The sequence below is a fragment of the Cupressus sempervirens genome, chromosome 1, assembly GCF_028749045.1.
Source record: "Cupressus sempervirens isolate cs-2001-9-10 chromosome 1, ASM2874904v1, whole genome shotgun sequence".
NCBI lineage: Eukaryota > Viridiplantae > Streptophyta > Pinopsida > Cupressales > Cupressaceae > Cupressus > Cupressus sempervirens.
The window spans coordinates 141,395,295-141,410,405 of NC_143118.1; the positions used below are offsets into that span (position 1 = coordinate 141,395,295).

The following is a 15,111-nucleotide window of genomic DNA, read 5'->3' on the forward strand; positions in this document are numbered from 1 at the left end:
CCCTCCCTTGTCCAAGAAGAACTTGACAACTCTCTAGTATTAGGGCAAACCACAGAGTGGTGTGGCTAGTCTACAACCAACCAATAAGTTCACAATTAAAGGAATGATCCTTCCTTTTCCAAGGATTGCCAAGCAGAAATCTCAAGTGTACCAATTTGATCAATGCTCCAATCCTTGTTGAGAATCTTGTCCCAATTTATCTCTAGATGAAACGGGGACACAAAGTGACTGGTAAAATGGTGAATACCACCTAAACATCTAAAAATTTTGTCCTTATATCTTCCAAGGTCACTCTAATGAATCCCAACCAGTTCCATTACTTCTTGTTGAGAAATCCCAACATTAACACCCAACTGAGATTGATCAACCCAAGACCAATGCATCACATGAAGAAACTACATCCCCAAGTGCCATAACAAGTGTGATACACTCTTAGTCTACATCTTCATTTGCATATATCACAAGTGTTGGTATCCTTGGAGAGTAACTAATCATCCCATGATGTGAAATGGTATCACCCTCAAGTTTGTAATCATGTTTCAACTAGTGGCCTGAGTCATCTATCCAAGCTAATACCATGTATCCTCTTTTAAGTGCAATGCTAGAACCAAGTGATATTCTACCTATCTCATATAATGGTATGACTGCTCAACTTCCATTTGATATAAGTCTTCTATCTCATCATTAAATCTACCTTTGAATCATCAGCAAATATAACTTACTTTAAACTTATATTTCAATGCTTTTAAACCAAACTTAGTCCTTTCATAACATTACTATCAAATAACTATCTTTTATAATGCTGATTAGTCATGTAATATATCTTCAAAGAAATTGGAAGATTTAAAGAACTATATAATACATAAACTTGATTGCAGAATTATCAAATTATTTCATAAAACATAATAGAGAAAGAATTACTGTGACTGATACCAGTGATGTCACTGGACTTGTATATTGTTGTTAACTATACTAAAGGCTGTGAAAACTTGTGATCATTCCCTCCTTCAATTCAATCAGTCAAGTGACATAATAACATTGCTATGTTTTTTTCCTTTGAAACTTCTTTTGTTTTTTGATCTTACACCCAACACATATGCATCGTATTTCACAAACACTCTTTAGAATTTTGATCTTCTGTATTTTACACACAACACTATGTAACAAGTTCACTTGAAAATCTACATTCATGTGCCTGCAATTTTTAATCTTTTTGAACATTGAATTGATATTTCTTGAAGTTTCATCGCACATACTCAATATCATAAAAATGAAAATTAATATCATATAAGACACACACATCACCTTCAAATTTGATTTGAAATTTATAATATTAGTTGTCTGTTTTGAACCGCATGTAGTTATAACTGCTCTGGCTTCTCCAAACAATAAATTCATAAGGATTAAATTTGAAAGGTAAAGCTCTTTCTTTTGTGTATATAAATTCTTGTGTATTTGGACTTATGTTATTTTGTTAATTACTATGTAGTTTATCTTACATGTAATTGCCTCATTGCATATTTCACATTTCTGATCATTGGATTTATAGCCTCTCACATGGAAAATATTTGAAAGGTAAAGCTTGTAATTTTTCTCTATATATATTCTTGTATGTTTCATAATCCTAATAATTACTGTGGTGTTTTATATTTTTAGATCACTAAAATGCAGCAACTTACAAAAAAGTTGAGGGGAGTAGCTCCCAGGAGGATGAGAGCTCATAAGAAAGCGACGAGGATCTAGAGGCCAAGAAAGACATTAAGGTAAAAGAACATGCCTTCCTTTACCTATGATCATTTACATCTATGTTAATTTCTAAAGAGATTCTTCATATTATGAACAAGGTTAGAATTTAAAACCTATGTTTATTTTAGTGAATTATGTTATAAATTTCATCAAAATTAGAGCAAGCTGTTTGAGTGCTCTAATATGTTTTATCTTATGCATTTCTGGAAGAAAACATTCCTTAGTTATTCCTTTTGATTCGGCTTAGATATAATTTTGATATTGTTTCTTATCAGTGGTTGCAATGGTTGTATGTGAGATATGTATTTTCATGTTTGAGATATATTCTTGGATATAGTTGTATTTTTTTCCGTTCTTGAAATTTGCCAAAATAAAATGCTTTTCCCATTGTTAATGGTTATTTTTTTGACCGTTGCATGCCTAGTTAGTAATGATCTTTCCTTAATTGTATTTTTGCAATAAGTGTTGGGAACAATTATGAAGTTGGAAATATGATTGCAGAGGCCTTGAGTAAAGTTGGTAGGAAGGGTATAGTAACCCTTGAAGAAAGAAAACGTGTAGAAAATAATTTATACATTGTAGAGGGAATGCAATTTGACTGTGGATATATTTCCCCATATTTTTGATAGATTGTGAGAAGATGACAGCAGAGTATGAGAATCATAAGGTAACTAATATATGGATCGAAATCATTTTTTCCTTTTTTAGCCTGTTTTGAAAATGAGCGCTTATCATTTAGCTATTGTAAGAGAGTGGTTGGACATGTATTAGGAATCAGGCAACTTTACATAGAAATGAATTTATTTTTCTTTACAACCTATAGCTCTTGTTGGTTCATAAGAAAATAACAAACGCAAGAGATATGATTGGCATACTGGATGATGTAATTCATGGTGGTTATCCTATCTTAATAATTGCTGAAGATATTGAACAAGAAGCCTTGGTTACCCTTTTTGTCAACAAGCTTTGAGGTGCACTAAAGATTGCTGCTTTAAAAGCTCCTAGATTTGGAGAAAGGAAAAGTCAATATTTGGATGACATTACCATGTTGACTAGAGGTATTAGTTAGTAGTATGATTATCAAGTGAACCCTAAATTTTTGTCTCTTAATCATTTATCATGGCAGTTTTCTATCCAATGTTAATTATGTTGGTCATTTTGTCATAGACCATAATGAAGTAGCCTTTTTAATATTTTGAACATGAGTTTAAATTGAGTGCAAAAATTAAGTTGTCAGCTTAGGATTATGTCATTTCAAAGTTCATTCTCCTAATATGTTATTAAGTAATATAGACAACTATAAACATCTAAACCATGTATTCTAATGCAAGCACTGTCTTTAGAGATGAAGTGGGGCTAGCCTTTGACACTGTTGGGAATGCGGTTCTGGGAATTGCTGCCAAGATAGTGCTTACAAAAGATTCAACAATAATAGTTAGTGATGGAATGATTGAGAAGGCTTTTGAGAGAAGAGTTAATCAAATTAGGAGCATGATTGAGGTATGCTTTCTTGTCTGTGTGTGTGTGTTCTTTAGGCCTTAACATGGACTATTAGTCTTATGCTTTGTAATTAGAGCACTTTAGTTTTATTCTTTATGTTATTTCTACTTTTTCTTCACCTAGTATCTCATCATGGTTAACACACTATCTTTTTTTGATCATATCAATATATTGGTGAAGAATAACTTGTTAGATAATTGTGCTATTGTCAATCTAGCTTGTAGAATGTATTTGACAATTGAATATTTTCTTTATTTCCAAGTTTCTAAAAAATATTATGAGAAAGAAAAATTGAATGAAAGGATTGCTAAACTATCTGGGGGAGTTGCAATTATATAGGTGAATTTATTGAAATGTGCCTAGTCTTCTATAGTGTTTCACTGTTAAATACTTCTCTGAGTAATAGATAAATTTTGTCAATGTATATCATTCATTAAGATTGGCTTTATTATTCCTATATCATTATGATAATAAATAAGCATGAGCCAAGTTAGGTGATGGATGATAATAAGTATGATTGATAGGTAGGAGCACAAACAAAGACAGAGTTGAAGGAAAAGAAGTTATGAATGGAGGATGCTTTGGATGCTAGAAAGGTATGGCAGTCTTCTCTGTAAATAACTTTGTCATTTGATACAAATGCATAAAACTCCCATGTCAACTCCTATGCTAGAAAAAATTAACTATTAAGCCATTTGTGTATGGAATGACAAAGTCTTTTAACTACTATTCTCTAATGGTGTAAAGAGGACTAATTCTTTTGTCCACTATCCTTTGATCCTCCCTTGTAGAATGACAAATTAATTGAAGTTATATTAATTGTATTGGAGAAATTCACTAATTAATTTCTATAAATAGGTAGCTATTGAAGAGGGCATTGTTGTTGGCAGAGGGTGTGCTCTTTTGAGGCTTGCTACAAAGGTTGATGCTATTAGAGATACACTTGAAAATGAGGAACATAAGGTAGCTTAATTTTGTGTTTGTTACATGAGCAAGTATGGTTGGCATGGAAGTGGCTTTATAATCCCTAATGGATATGTAGATATTCTTTGTCATATTAGACTTAGCTTTACAATGTGTTTGTAACATTTGGCTCTGAAATTTGCTAGTTCTTTGGTGTCTACTGATTGGTGCAGGTATTGTTAAATGAGCTTTGAGCTACCTGATGAAACTAATTGCAGAGAATACAAGAGTAAATGGAAGTGTTGTGGTTGAAAAGGTTATTACAACTCCTGAGAAATTTTTGAATAGAATCAAGTATAATTAAATTCAATTCTTTCACAACTATTCAGTAGAATCTCATTGATTTGAGCTCTTTTTCCTAGGTATATCCTGTTCAATTTCATTGGACATCAGCATAAATGCAGATAGCTCTTTCTAGTACTTGTGAAGTCTATTGAATTTAAGTAAATTGACATTGTGCCTAGGTGCACAATCTTATTCAATTTCACTGGATGTTGTACTGGATGCGAATAACTCTTTCTAGTCTTCATGGTAGTAAAATGACAACCCTATCCTTGTCTTTTTATAGGTCCTTTCCAATGATAATCCCAATTATGGATACAATGCTGCTACAAGTGGTTATGAAGATTTGATGGTTGCTGGAATTATTGATCCAACTAAGGTAAGATGGTATATATATATATATATATATATAAAAGGAAAAAGTGGTAAGCCACTATAATATTTTATTAAGACTAATTCAATGAGGTCAACTGGGAAAGAATTAGTGAAGAAAACCCAACATCATCCCTAATATATACATAGATTTATATAGTTTAAGAAAATAATTACAATAGGTGTATCAACTACCACCCAATGGTGAACCAAAGAGTACCTAGACAATTATTTCTTTGGACTTTTCCAAGCACTATCTTCATGAAAAACTTAACCTAGCAATTAGCACTTAGCACTTATCTTAAAAATCTTCCCAATTAGACACAAAACCACCTTCAATTGACCCAAACCCACCAGGAATAGGGCCCCAGCCAGAATAAAACTTTGAATTACCATGAATCCAATCCAAATCCGAGTTAACCTCATCAATTAAATCCCAAAAATTCGGTTCAATTGGCTGCACATAAGCAACATTCAAATCCCTGGAGTAGGAGTTGAAAATGTGAGAACAAACCACCAACTAATGCCACTCCATTCCATAAGTCATACTTTTGCAAAGCCACAATCAATTTGTTATCAACCAAGAAGTGATGTTGGATTACCTTATGGGCCAAAGCTTGAAGCATTTCAGGAGATTGTAGGAGATCCATAGCATTGGAAAGGAAAATTGAAATGAGCTGGGATGGGTAAAAAAATAGAAGTGTTGAAGGATATAAAAATTATTCACCAATGATATGCCAAATATTTCTTCAGACTGTGAGTGAAGAAATTAAAAACATTTGATCCAATACCTTAGTCAAAATAATACTCGATAACTCAGTTTCCTCAAATGCCGGTGGCAAGCATATACGATTTCTTTTTTGGCATGATGACAAAATGCTGTTTGTGACACATTTCACAAGCCAGAGCTATATCCCACCCATAACTCATCTTGTAACACAAACACAAGCACAGATCATAGAATAGAGCTCTTGCATATATGTGCAATTGAAGATGTCATTCCTCAAGCAATAAATTACACATTGCAACATGATATAAGCTATCTATGCTCACATAGAAAACATCCTTGAAAGAGATGGAAAAAGTACTAATGACGAAGCATTTTAATGACTCAAATTTTACCCACATGAGGAAATTGAATCACAGAAATAGAAATTAAATGTCGTCAAAGAATAATCAAATTTGAAACACTCAAAATATACTGTGCATGTCATGTCATCATAAATGTTTTCGATAAAATCATAAGACATTAATGAACTTTGAGTCATACTCTATTTCTAGGCAACTCAACACCTAATACAAATGACCTTGACTCGACATCTAAAAAATCTACTCTGCTCGGCACATGAAACAATCCTTCTAAACTCAGCACCTTAACTCGACACCTTATATCATTTTTCTTCACTGAGCACCTAAATCAGCAATACTCCATTTCAATTACCTTCTTGTTGAATTTGACAACCAAGAACTCTGCTCGGTACTTGAAACAATCCTGCTAAATTTGGCACCTTAACTTGGCACCACTTGACACCTATTATTTTCACTCAGCATATATCACATACAAACTAGAATAGGATCAGCCATGCTTTCTGGACAATTTGGCACCTAATACAATTCTGCTTTACTCGGCACCTGAACGTAGGCATCTAATGCTTATCAGAATTACTCCACTTCAATTACCTTCTTGTTGAACTTAGTAACCAACTATGTGTTCTGACCAACTCAACACTTGATACAATTCTTCTTTACTTGGCTCTAGAACATAGCTTACTCAGCACCAGAATATAGCTTTCTTAGCTTAGCACCTAAAGACTCTCTCAACACCTAAACTTGGCACCTAAAGGATATCAAATGTTCTCGACATCTATTATTTTTCAGTTAGCATATATCACATTCAAAGTAGAATAGGATCAACAACTAAACTTGACACCTTAACTTGGCACTTGAAGGATATCAAATATTCTTGGCACCTATTTTTTTTACTTGTCACCTAAACATAGGCATTTGATACTTATTAGTATTACTCCACTTTAATAACCTACTTGATGAGCTGAGCAACCAACTATGTGAACTGACCAACTCGGCACCTGATATAATTCTACTTTACTTAGTGCCAGAACATGGCTAACTCAGCACCAGAGTATAACTTGCTCAACTCGACACCTAAAGACTTTCTCAACATCTGATATTAATCTACATTACTCAACATCAATTATCTTCTTATTGGACTCGGCATCTACTCGGCACCTGAAGCATGAACTTCAAATGCCGAGCGGATACTTCAATTACCTACTTGATGAAATCATGAACTAACTGTGTGAACTGATCAACTCGGCATGTGATATAGTTCTACTTTACTTGGTGCTAGAACATAGCTAACTTGACACTAGAGTGTAACTTGCTCAGCTTGGCACCTAGAGACTTTCTTAGCATCTAATATTAATCTGCATTACTCAGCATCAATTATCTTCTTATTGGACTTGACATCTACTCAGCACCTAAAGCATGAACTTTAGATGCCGAGCGGATAGAGGCTTCCAAGTCATCTTGAATGAGATTTTGTAGAACCTTATATTTCTCAATAGATTGTAAAGGATGAAAAGTAGAGGCAGTAACGCCATCACAACCCAAATTTGATAAAAAAATATGCAACTTTATTCCCTTCTCGATAAATATGTGAAATGCAAATATCTAAACATTCATCAAGAAGTCTCCAAATTTGGTTAAGAACATATTTTAGCTTCCAAGAAATAATGCGCCTATGGATACAAGCATCAATAATAACTGAAGAATTCTCTTCTATATGTAGCCTATGGAAAAACTTTGTTTAGCTAAAATAAGCTCGACAAATAGGGCATGGGCCTACACTATGTTATTAGTATCAATGGGCAAAGGAGAAACTGTGATAGCCACAACCTGACTAGAAGAATTTCTAATACATGCTCCAAAACTCGATGGACCTGGATTTCCTCTTGAAGCTCCATCAAAATTCAACTTCCAAAAACCATATGAAGGGGGTCTCCAAAAATTCTCTCTAGGTAAGAGATATGTGGGTGAGTGGCTAATTTTCCACCCATTTGGTATGAATAATTGTTTCCATTGTTGGACAATTTGGGAATCCCAATGGCTCACAATTGGGTTGAATTTAATCACTTTTAGACTAGAATTAGTCACTTCTGAGATTGATTTTTCAATACCAATCAAAACAATGTCTAATGTTTGGGATTCCTTTCTAAAAATACGCTTATTACGTTCCCACTAGATAGCCCAAACTACCAAGGTTGGTATGCATTTCTAGAGATTTGCAAACAATGTGTTTTGATAAAGAAGTGGCCAAGTTTGAAAGAGATCCCAAAGATTTTTTGGCAAAGGAGTAAGGTAATTAAGTTTACTCAAAATGAAGCACGAAAATTGATAAGAAAATGAACATGTAACAAACAGGTGATCCACAGTTTCTTCTTATTCCTCACAAAGAACACATTTAAAAGGAGGAGCAATATGTAGTCTATTCAATCTGTCACTGGTTAAAATCCTATGTTTAATGCTAGCCATGAGAAACAACCTACTTTAGGAAGAACAATCGAATTCCAACAAAATGAAAAATCTTTGGAGGTAGGTTTATTCAAACCATTCTATTTTAAAATTTTGTACCCCTCTTTCACTGAATAATTTCCATCCTTAGCTGGAGCCCAAAAAATCTGATCATGGGCTTCAAAAAGAAAGACGCCTTGAATTCAAAATATTTTGAAATTGAATGATTTCCTGTTTTGATAGAGGTAATTTATTAGGATCCTTCCAAACTATTTTCTTTGAAAATTCATAGACAGATTCCACATAATGATTAAATTGGGATCCCCAGTGAAGCTCACCAACTTGGATAACATTCAATGAGATTCCACTCTTAGAAAGTGGAATTTGACCATTCCAGGAGTCGTTCCAAATATTCATTTGATGTAATTTATTTTTATTTTTTCAATTTCCTAATTGGTCAAATGGATGCAAATTAATGTTGTTTAAGTCCTTGCAAATATGGTTTATCAGGATATTCACTGACCGTGTATTTGTGTAGTGCCCTTGTTATAAAGAAAGAAGGAAAATACAAGCCTAAGTTGGATGTGATGCCAATTGTCTTAGGCCCTCTACCCTTTCTGAATCATGATGTGTCTTGTACATAGGTAGGGTATCATATTGAAATTAAATGAATACCAATATCTATCATAATATGACAAGTAACTAGTTGCTTGCAAATTGTTAGGAAGCTCAGCAAGATAAATTGGTCACTGCAGTAAAAAAAAACATAGCTACTACAATGTCATTTTGGTTGACAATAGGGTTATTTACCATGTATGCTAGTTTAAAAGTCTATAAAGAATGCACCATCTTAGTGGTTTTTGTTTTCTTTGAAATATCCCTTATCAAAAGTTAACCCAAACTTAACACAAATTGACACAATTAATAGTAAAATCAAATAGTGTCCAATATGTCTTCCCAACATTTGTTTTACAAGAAGATAATCCAATGGTAATAACATTAAAATAGTTCTACTCAAACATCTACTTTAGTTTCAAGAATCTATGCATGATATGAATATCAAATAGTATTTTGAAATCAATACTTCTAGGTCTCGTTATTTAGACATCAGCAAGAACAATCTTAGTTTCATTTGAGAATTAGAACTCCTAACTTTGTTGTTTGGAATAGGAAAGATTCCTAAGAAATAGACTTGCATGTGCAATCATGTTATGAAATGAACTTCAAGAAATGAACTTTTTATAATTGAACATGCATAGCCATATCTGATTTCTAAAACCTCAATCTCTTCCAAGTTGTATGCAAGTTCCCTAGCTTCATACTCTGGAGCAAGTGTCAGATAGGGCCGGTAGTAGGAGGAAATGATGTATAATCCATTACATTTAAAATTTCACCCTCTTTCTTGGGTCATATATTATATATTCATGGGTCAATGACTTTTACTCAAAAAATGTACAGTTGAATCCTGAAAGCAATATCACAATTTGACTTACTATGGAAAATATCTTAGGCTTATCTATTGATGAGCTCAAGGGGATTTCTAATGAATGGTTCATAAGGCATAATACTTGTTGTAGGTTTTGCAAATGGGATTGCAAGTAGAGTGGTTTAAACCATGGAGGAAACTCCATAGTTAAGCCTGCTTGAGCTGGAGTAGTACTGGAATGGGTGAGCCTTTGAGAAAGTCATGATGCTTCACCTTTGTGAGCACTACCTAGATGAAATGAGTGCTAAGTGTTCCATTCATTCTCATGAGAAATGAGTTTGTGTGAACTACTATGCATGAGTCATGTTCAATGAGTTTGACTCAAAAACTACACTGTTGAATCTTGATAGCAATATCAAAATTTGACTTGATGTGGAAAATATCTCCTACTTATCAATGATTTATGCATCTTAAGTTTTAACATATTACTTCAATAATAAATACACCTTCAAATTTTAGAGTTCAGATAATTCTACTTTTCAATATTTTGTGGTTTTGGCTTGATATAAGACAATTATTGAAAATAGTAAGGTTTTTATATTTCGAATTATTTATTATAAAACCACTTCCCAATTGAGGATTGGCTTGTCATTTTGATGGTTCCCTTATCATTGATTTTAATTTGAAAAGTCATTTTTGAGATTATTATTCTTAAGTCTGGAAGTTTTTCTTTGATGGTAATTATGCCTTTAGTGTGTAGAACTATCTCTATTTTGCAACTAGTAATTTTGTTCAGATATGAAGCAATAATTGCATATGGTTATTGTTTTTAGTTTCAATGGTTTATCATAAACCAAGTATCAGTTAAAGCTTGGCTTGTTATTACTATAATTACTTTGTTGTTAATTGGTTTGAATACTCACGTTTGAGTTTTTGTTGTTAGATTTTTTTGTGGATGGTAGAAAAGAGAACTAATGGAAATAAAATGATGTCATATAAGAGAAAATAGTCTGCTTGAAATGATTTAACTTGTCACCAGTACAGATGTCAATATCTAGTGTTTAGATCCATAGAAAAACCACCACCTTTAGTTTTTTTTAGATGGTCTATTTTAAAAATCTAATCCTTGTATTTAAATTCAAAAACTAGCTGTAGTGGATGAAATATTTAACTTTTTCATGTCGTCAAACAAGTTTGTATTCCTACTTGAAATGATATATTTGCCTTCCTTGTAGTATTGATCATGTGGAGTTTTTTCTACAACATCTGCACTAGGAATCAAAGAAGTAGTTCCAACATATCTAGATGATAGTCTCACCTCCGATGATTTTCTTATAGGAGTAAGCTTCACTTCAGCTAGCTCTGGCTATGATAATTTTACTGTAGAGAGTAGGGTAGGCATAAATAAGTCTTTTTAAAGAATTTCCATTTAAGCATTAAAATGGTTACATTACCAGTGCATGTAATGTGGGTAATTTGTTGTTTGGGTTGAGAGCTTTTATATTTTGTGGGGGTTGTGTAGAATGTGATAGCATTGTGGAAGTAAGTACAATATTTTAGGGAATAAACATCTCAAATAACAACCATTGTTGGGCCAGAGTGTGCTTCAAGTATTGTAAGCAATGCACTTTACTACTTGGCTATAGGGAATGTTGATTGGGGTGTGTGTTGTTTATTCAATATAGGAAATGTTAACAGTAACTATGTTAGGATCTGTATAATGCTGGAGCCAGAAAGTTCATAGTAGTAGGGTTGTCCATCTTGGGATGTACACCTTTAGAAAGAACATTTCTTGCTATGGTAGGGAGGCCATACAATGTAAGCATAAATGATGCATCATCGTACTTCAATAGAAACTAGGCACCTACTCTCTCCAACTTGGAGAGCTCACTGCCAAGATCAACTATTTTTTACTCAAACATCTATGAAATTGTAGTGGATGATGTTGCTTATCCCTTCATATATGTTATTTTTGAATGACGCTATAATTTGATTTTTAAATTCAATTGTGTAAATATTTTTTGCATCATCGTTTTGGATCAAATGAATTTGTGGTTTAGCATCAATGTCTTGGATCAAATGAATGTGTGATTTAACATCAATGTTTTGGATCAAATGAATGTGTGGTTTAACATCAATGTTTTGGATCAAATGAATGTGTGGTTTAACATCAATGTTTTGGATCAAATGAATTTGTGGTAAACATAATCTTGTAGCTACATCAACATTAATCTATTTGAAAAGTAATTTTTTTGTTTTTCAATTTGATTGTGTATGGTATTTTTAGGATCAATGTTTTGGATCACACTACAAGATCCATCATTAGGAGACAAGAATGCAAGAGTGAAGTGTAATAGATGATTTGGTGTAGGATGTGGAAGTGCTGGTGGTCCCATTGGGGGGCATTTACTACATCAAGGTTCACATCAACCAATTGGAGGTATGGGATCTAGTTTCAACTTTGTTGGTCTTGAAAATCCAGCAAGCCAGACTTTAGTTAGAGGTCCGCTATCTCAAACTGGCTTATTGACTTAGGTAATCATGTATATTTGTTGGCTTTTGTTTGATAGGTAGGAAATACTAATAGTTGTAGAAATCTTGGGAAATGATTTTTGAACATTTAACTGAAGCTTGTATTAATGTGTTATGGTAGTTGCCTAATCAAGGATTGAGTCAAAGCCTACAAGATGGGAAATTAAATCATATTATGGGATGTGGAGATCAGTTGCAAGGAAGATATTCTTTGGTTGTAGGCATCTAATGTTTATGGTACTAAAATTGGAAATTCTATAGGTAGTTGCATAATAGGCTTCCAATCTTTTGCATGATTGTTCTATTTTGTTATCCCCACTTTCTTCAGGTCGAAATGCTTGTTTAATAGGTTATTGAATTATGGTATATGTATTGGTGCAAAGTGTGTTGTATTCATGTTGTCTTTGATTTGGATTGACTTTTCACACTAAAGTGTTAGATGGTGGACTTTCTTACATAGTTACCAGATTTGGTTAGTTTTAAATCATATTCAACTTGATCCAAATTTTTTGTACTAGGAAAATTTGTCCAATTCATCCTTGGATTTTCAATTCCTATACAAATTTTAGTGAATTCTTTGTTGGGTTTTAGATTTCCAATTTTTATGGATCTCCTAAACAAATCAATTTTTTGGACCAGGTAATTATGGTTTTTGAACATTGAATTGATCAAACCTAGTGGTTTTGAACCTTTAATTTTTTAAACCTGGTACCTATGTTTTGTGAATTTTGATCTAAGTAATGTGGTATAGCTTTGTACCTAACCTAGCTTTTACACTTTCAAGAAATAATTCAATGGTTTACTTATAAGCGATTTATGCCTTGGGTACCTGAAGGTTCTTGTAGCATGTCTAATTTTTTCAGGCTTATGATGCTGCTTGATATATATCATGATTATTTGTGGTTCAATTGTCAGTTCCTTTATGTACTTTGATATTTGTAGCTCTTTGATCAGGCCTTAGTTCATTCCTTGTATAATGATTCTTATTGGGATAATATGCATATCCTGCAATATTGGCTTGTCATTAGATGAGATTTCATGGTGGCAGTCAATAAAATAGTTCAAGTGGCTTACCTATGATTCCACATTTTTCATGCATGTCTACTAGGGCAGTTGCAACTTAAACAAATATATTCTCTCAATATATCTATTTTGTGCATATCTAGCAACCATGGCTTTTGATGACCACATTATGTTCATGAATCTTGTCAAATAGTTCACATGACTTATCTATGGTTCCATTTTGCAAGCATGTCTCCCAAGGCAAATGCTACTACTTCATCTACACCGTCTAACAAAATCCTTTATGCTTTTCTAGATGCCTACAGTTTATCCCAAAGCTCTCATTCAATAGTTATGAGATGATTAATCAAGAGGAAATATTTGAGAGCTTAGAGTGACACAATTTTTAGATGATCATCTGAAATGAAATGGGCATGCGAGTAGAAAGAAACTAGAAAGACATTGTGTATAGATGAAGGCATGAAATGGATGGTTTTGAGGCACTCAACACACACATTTAGCATTTGGTACATATCATTATTCGAGATCAAATGGGTGTGTGGGATTATACACATAGTGATCGAATAATAAAGGAGGGAATTGAACCCTCCCTGAGGTTCACACTTGTTGAGGTCCACTTTAGCAATGGCCCTTCTTATGAAATTGCTATCTAAAACCTTTCTAATGAGACAATGTGTTATGAGCTCTTCATCAGTGGGATGGAACATGAATCTAGGAGGCAATTGTGCATCATTCATATCATGACTGTAACTAAAGTTAAGAGCCTCTATTATTGAATTCTCTTCCCTATTTCCCATAGCAAAGGAAATGAATAAGGGTGATAAGGAAGATAATTCAATAATAGAAGCTCTTATCTTTAGTTATAGTCATGATATGGGTGATGCACAATTGCCTCCTAGATTCACTTCCATCCCACTGATGAAGAGCTCATAACACATTATCTCATTAGAAAGGTTTGAGACAAAAATTTCACAAGAAGGGCCATTGTTGAAGTGGCCCTCAACAAGTGTGAGCCTCAAAAAAAATTTGACCAATGCATGGTAGTTTTCTACCAAGCATTGGTCAAAATTTTGATGAATGCTTGGTAGTTAGCATTGGTTGAATAGAGGGAAAAGTAGTGTTGAAATATTTTGATGAAAAATTTACAAATTTGTTGAATGTTGTAGAATCAAAGGCCTAGATTTCACATGATGCTAATCTATTTAGCACCATTTGTCAAAATATCAAGAATGATTTGGTAAGTATTGATACTTGTATCAAGGAACTTTGGAAATGTCAACAAGATAGAAAGGTATTGTACATCAAGTGTACCTTATCTCATAAGTTGACAAAGGATTTTGATAGTAAGATTGAAGGAAAGCTGAGTGAGCTAGAAGCTCTATCAAGCTAGATACAACAACCTTCTAACAAAATTGATGACTTTGAAGGACAAGTGGCTAGTATTCTTAGTAATATTAGGAAATTGGAACTTCAGAAAGAACAAATTTTGAAGAGATTATCAGAATTCAGAGAGTCCATTGCTTTGAAGATATCTATTATTGAGAGATAGTTGGAGGAGTGTGTTAAAGCCAAGGACACTATACAATTTTTTAATACTTTGATCTTAATGCAATTGAGATTGCATCATATGCCCTATGTGCAATTCTCACCTCTGCTGAAACAACTAGGGATACATGGATAAAAGGTTTAAACAATCTTAAGACAAGTTTTGATGACTCTATGAAGATATTATCAGT

The 15,111-nt window shown here is 33.3% G+C and overlaps 1 pseudogene; it reads left to right on the top strand.

Annotated features, from left to right (window-relative positions):
* Positions 1 to 2,198: 2,198 nt before the first annotated feature.
* On the top strand, positions 2,199 to 8,916 carry LOC149576581 (ruBisCO large subunit-binding protein subunit beta, chloroplastic-like; annotated as a pseudogene).
* Positions 8,917 to 15,111: the final 6,195 nt, after the last annotated feature.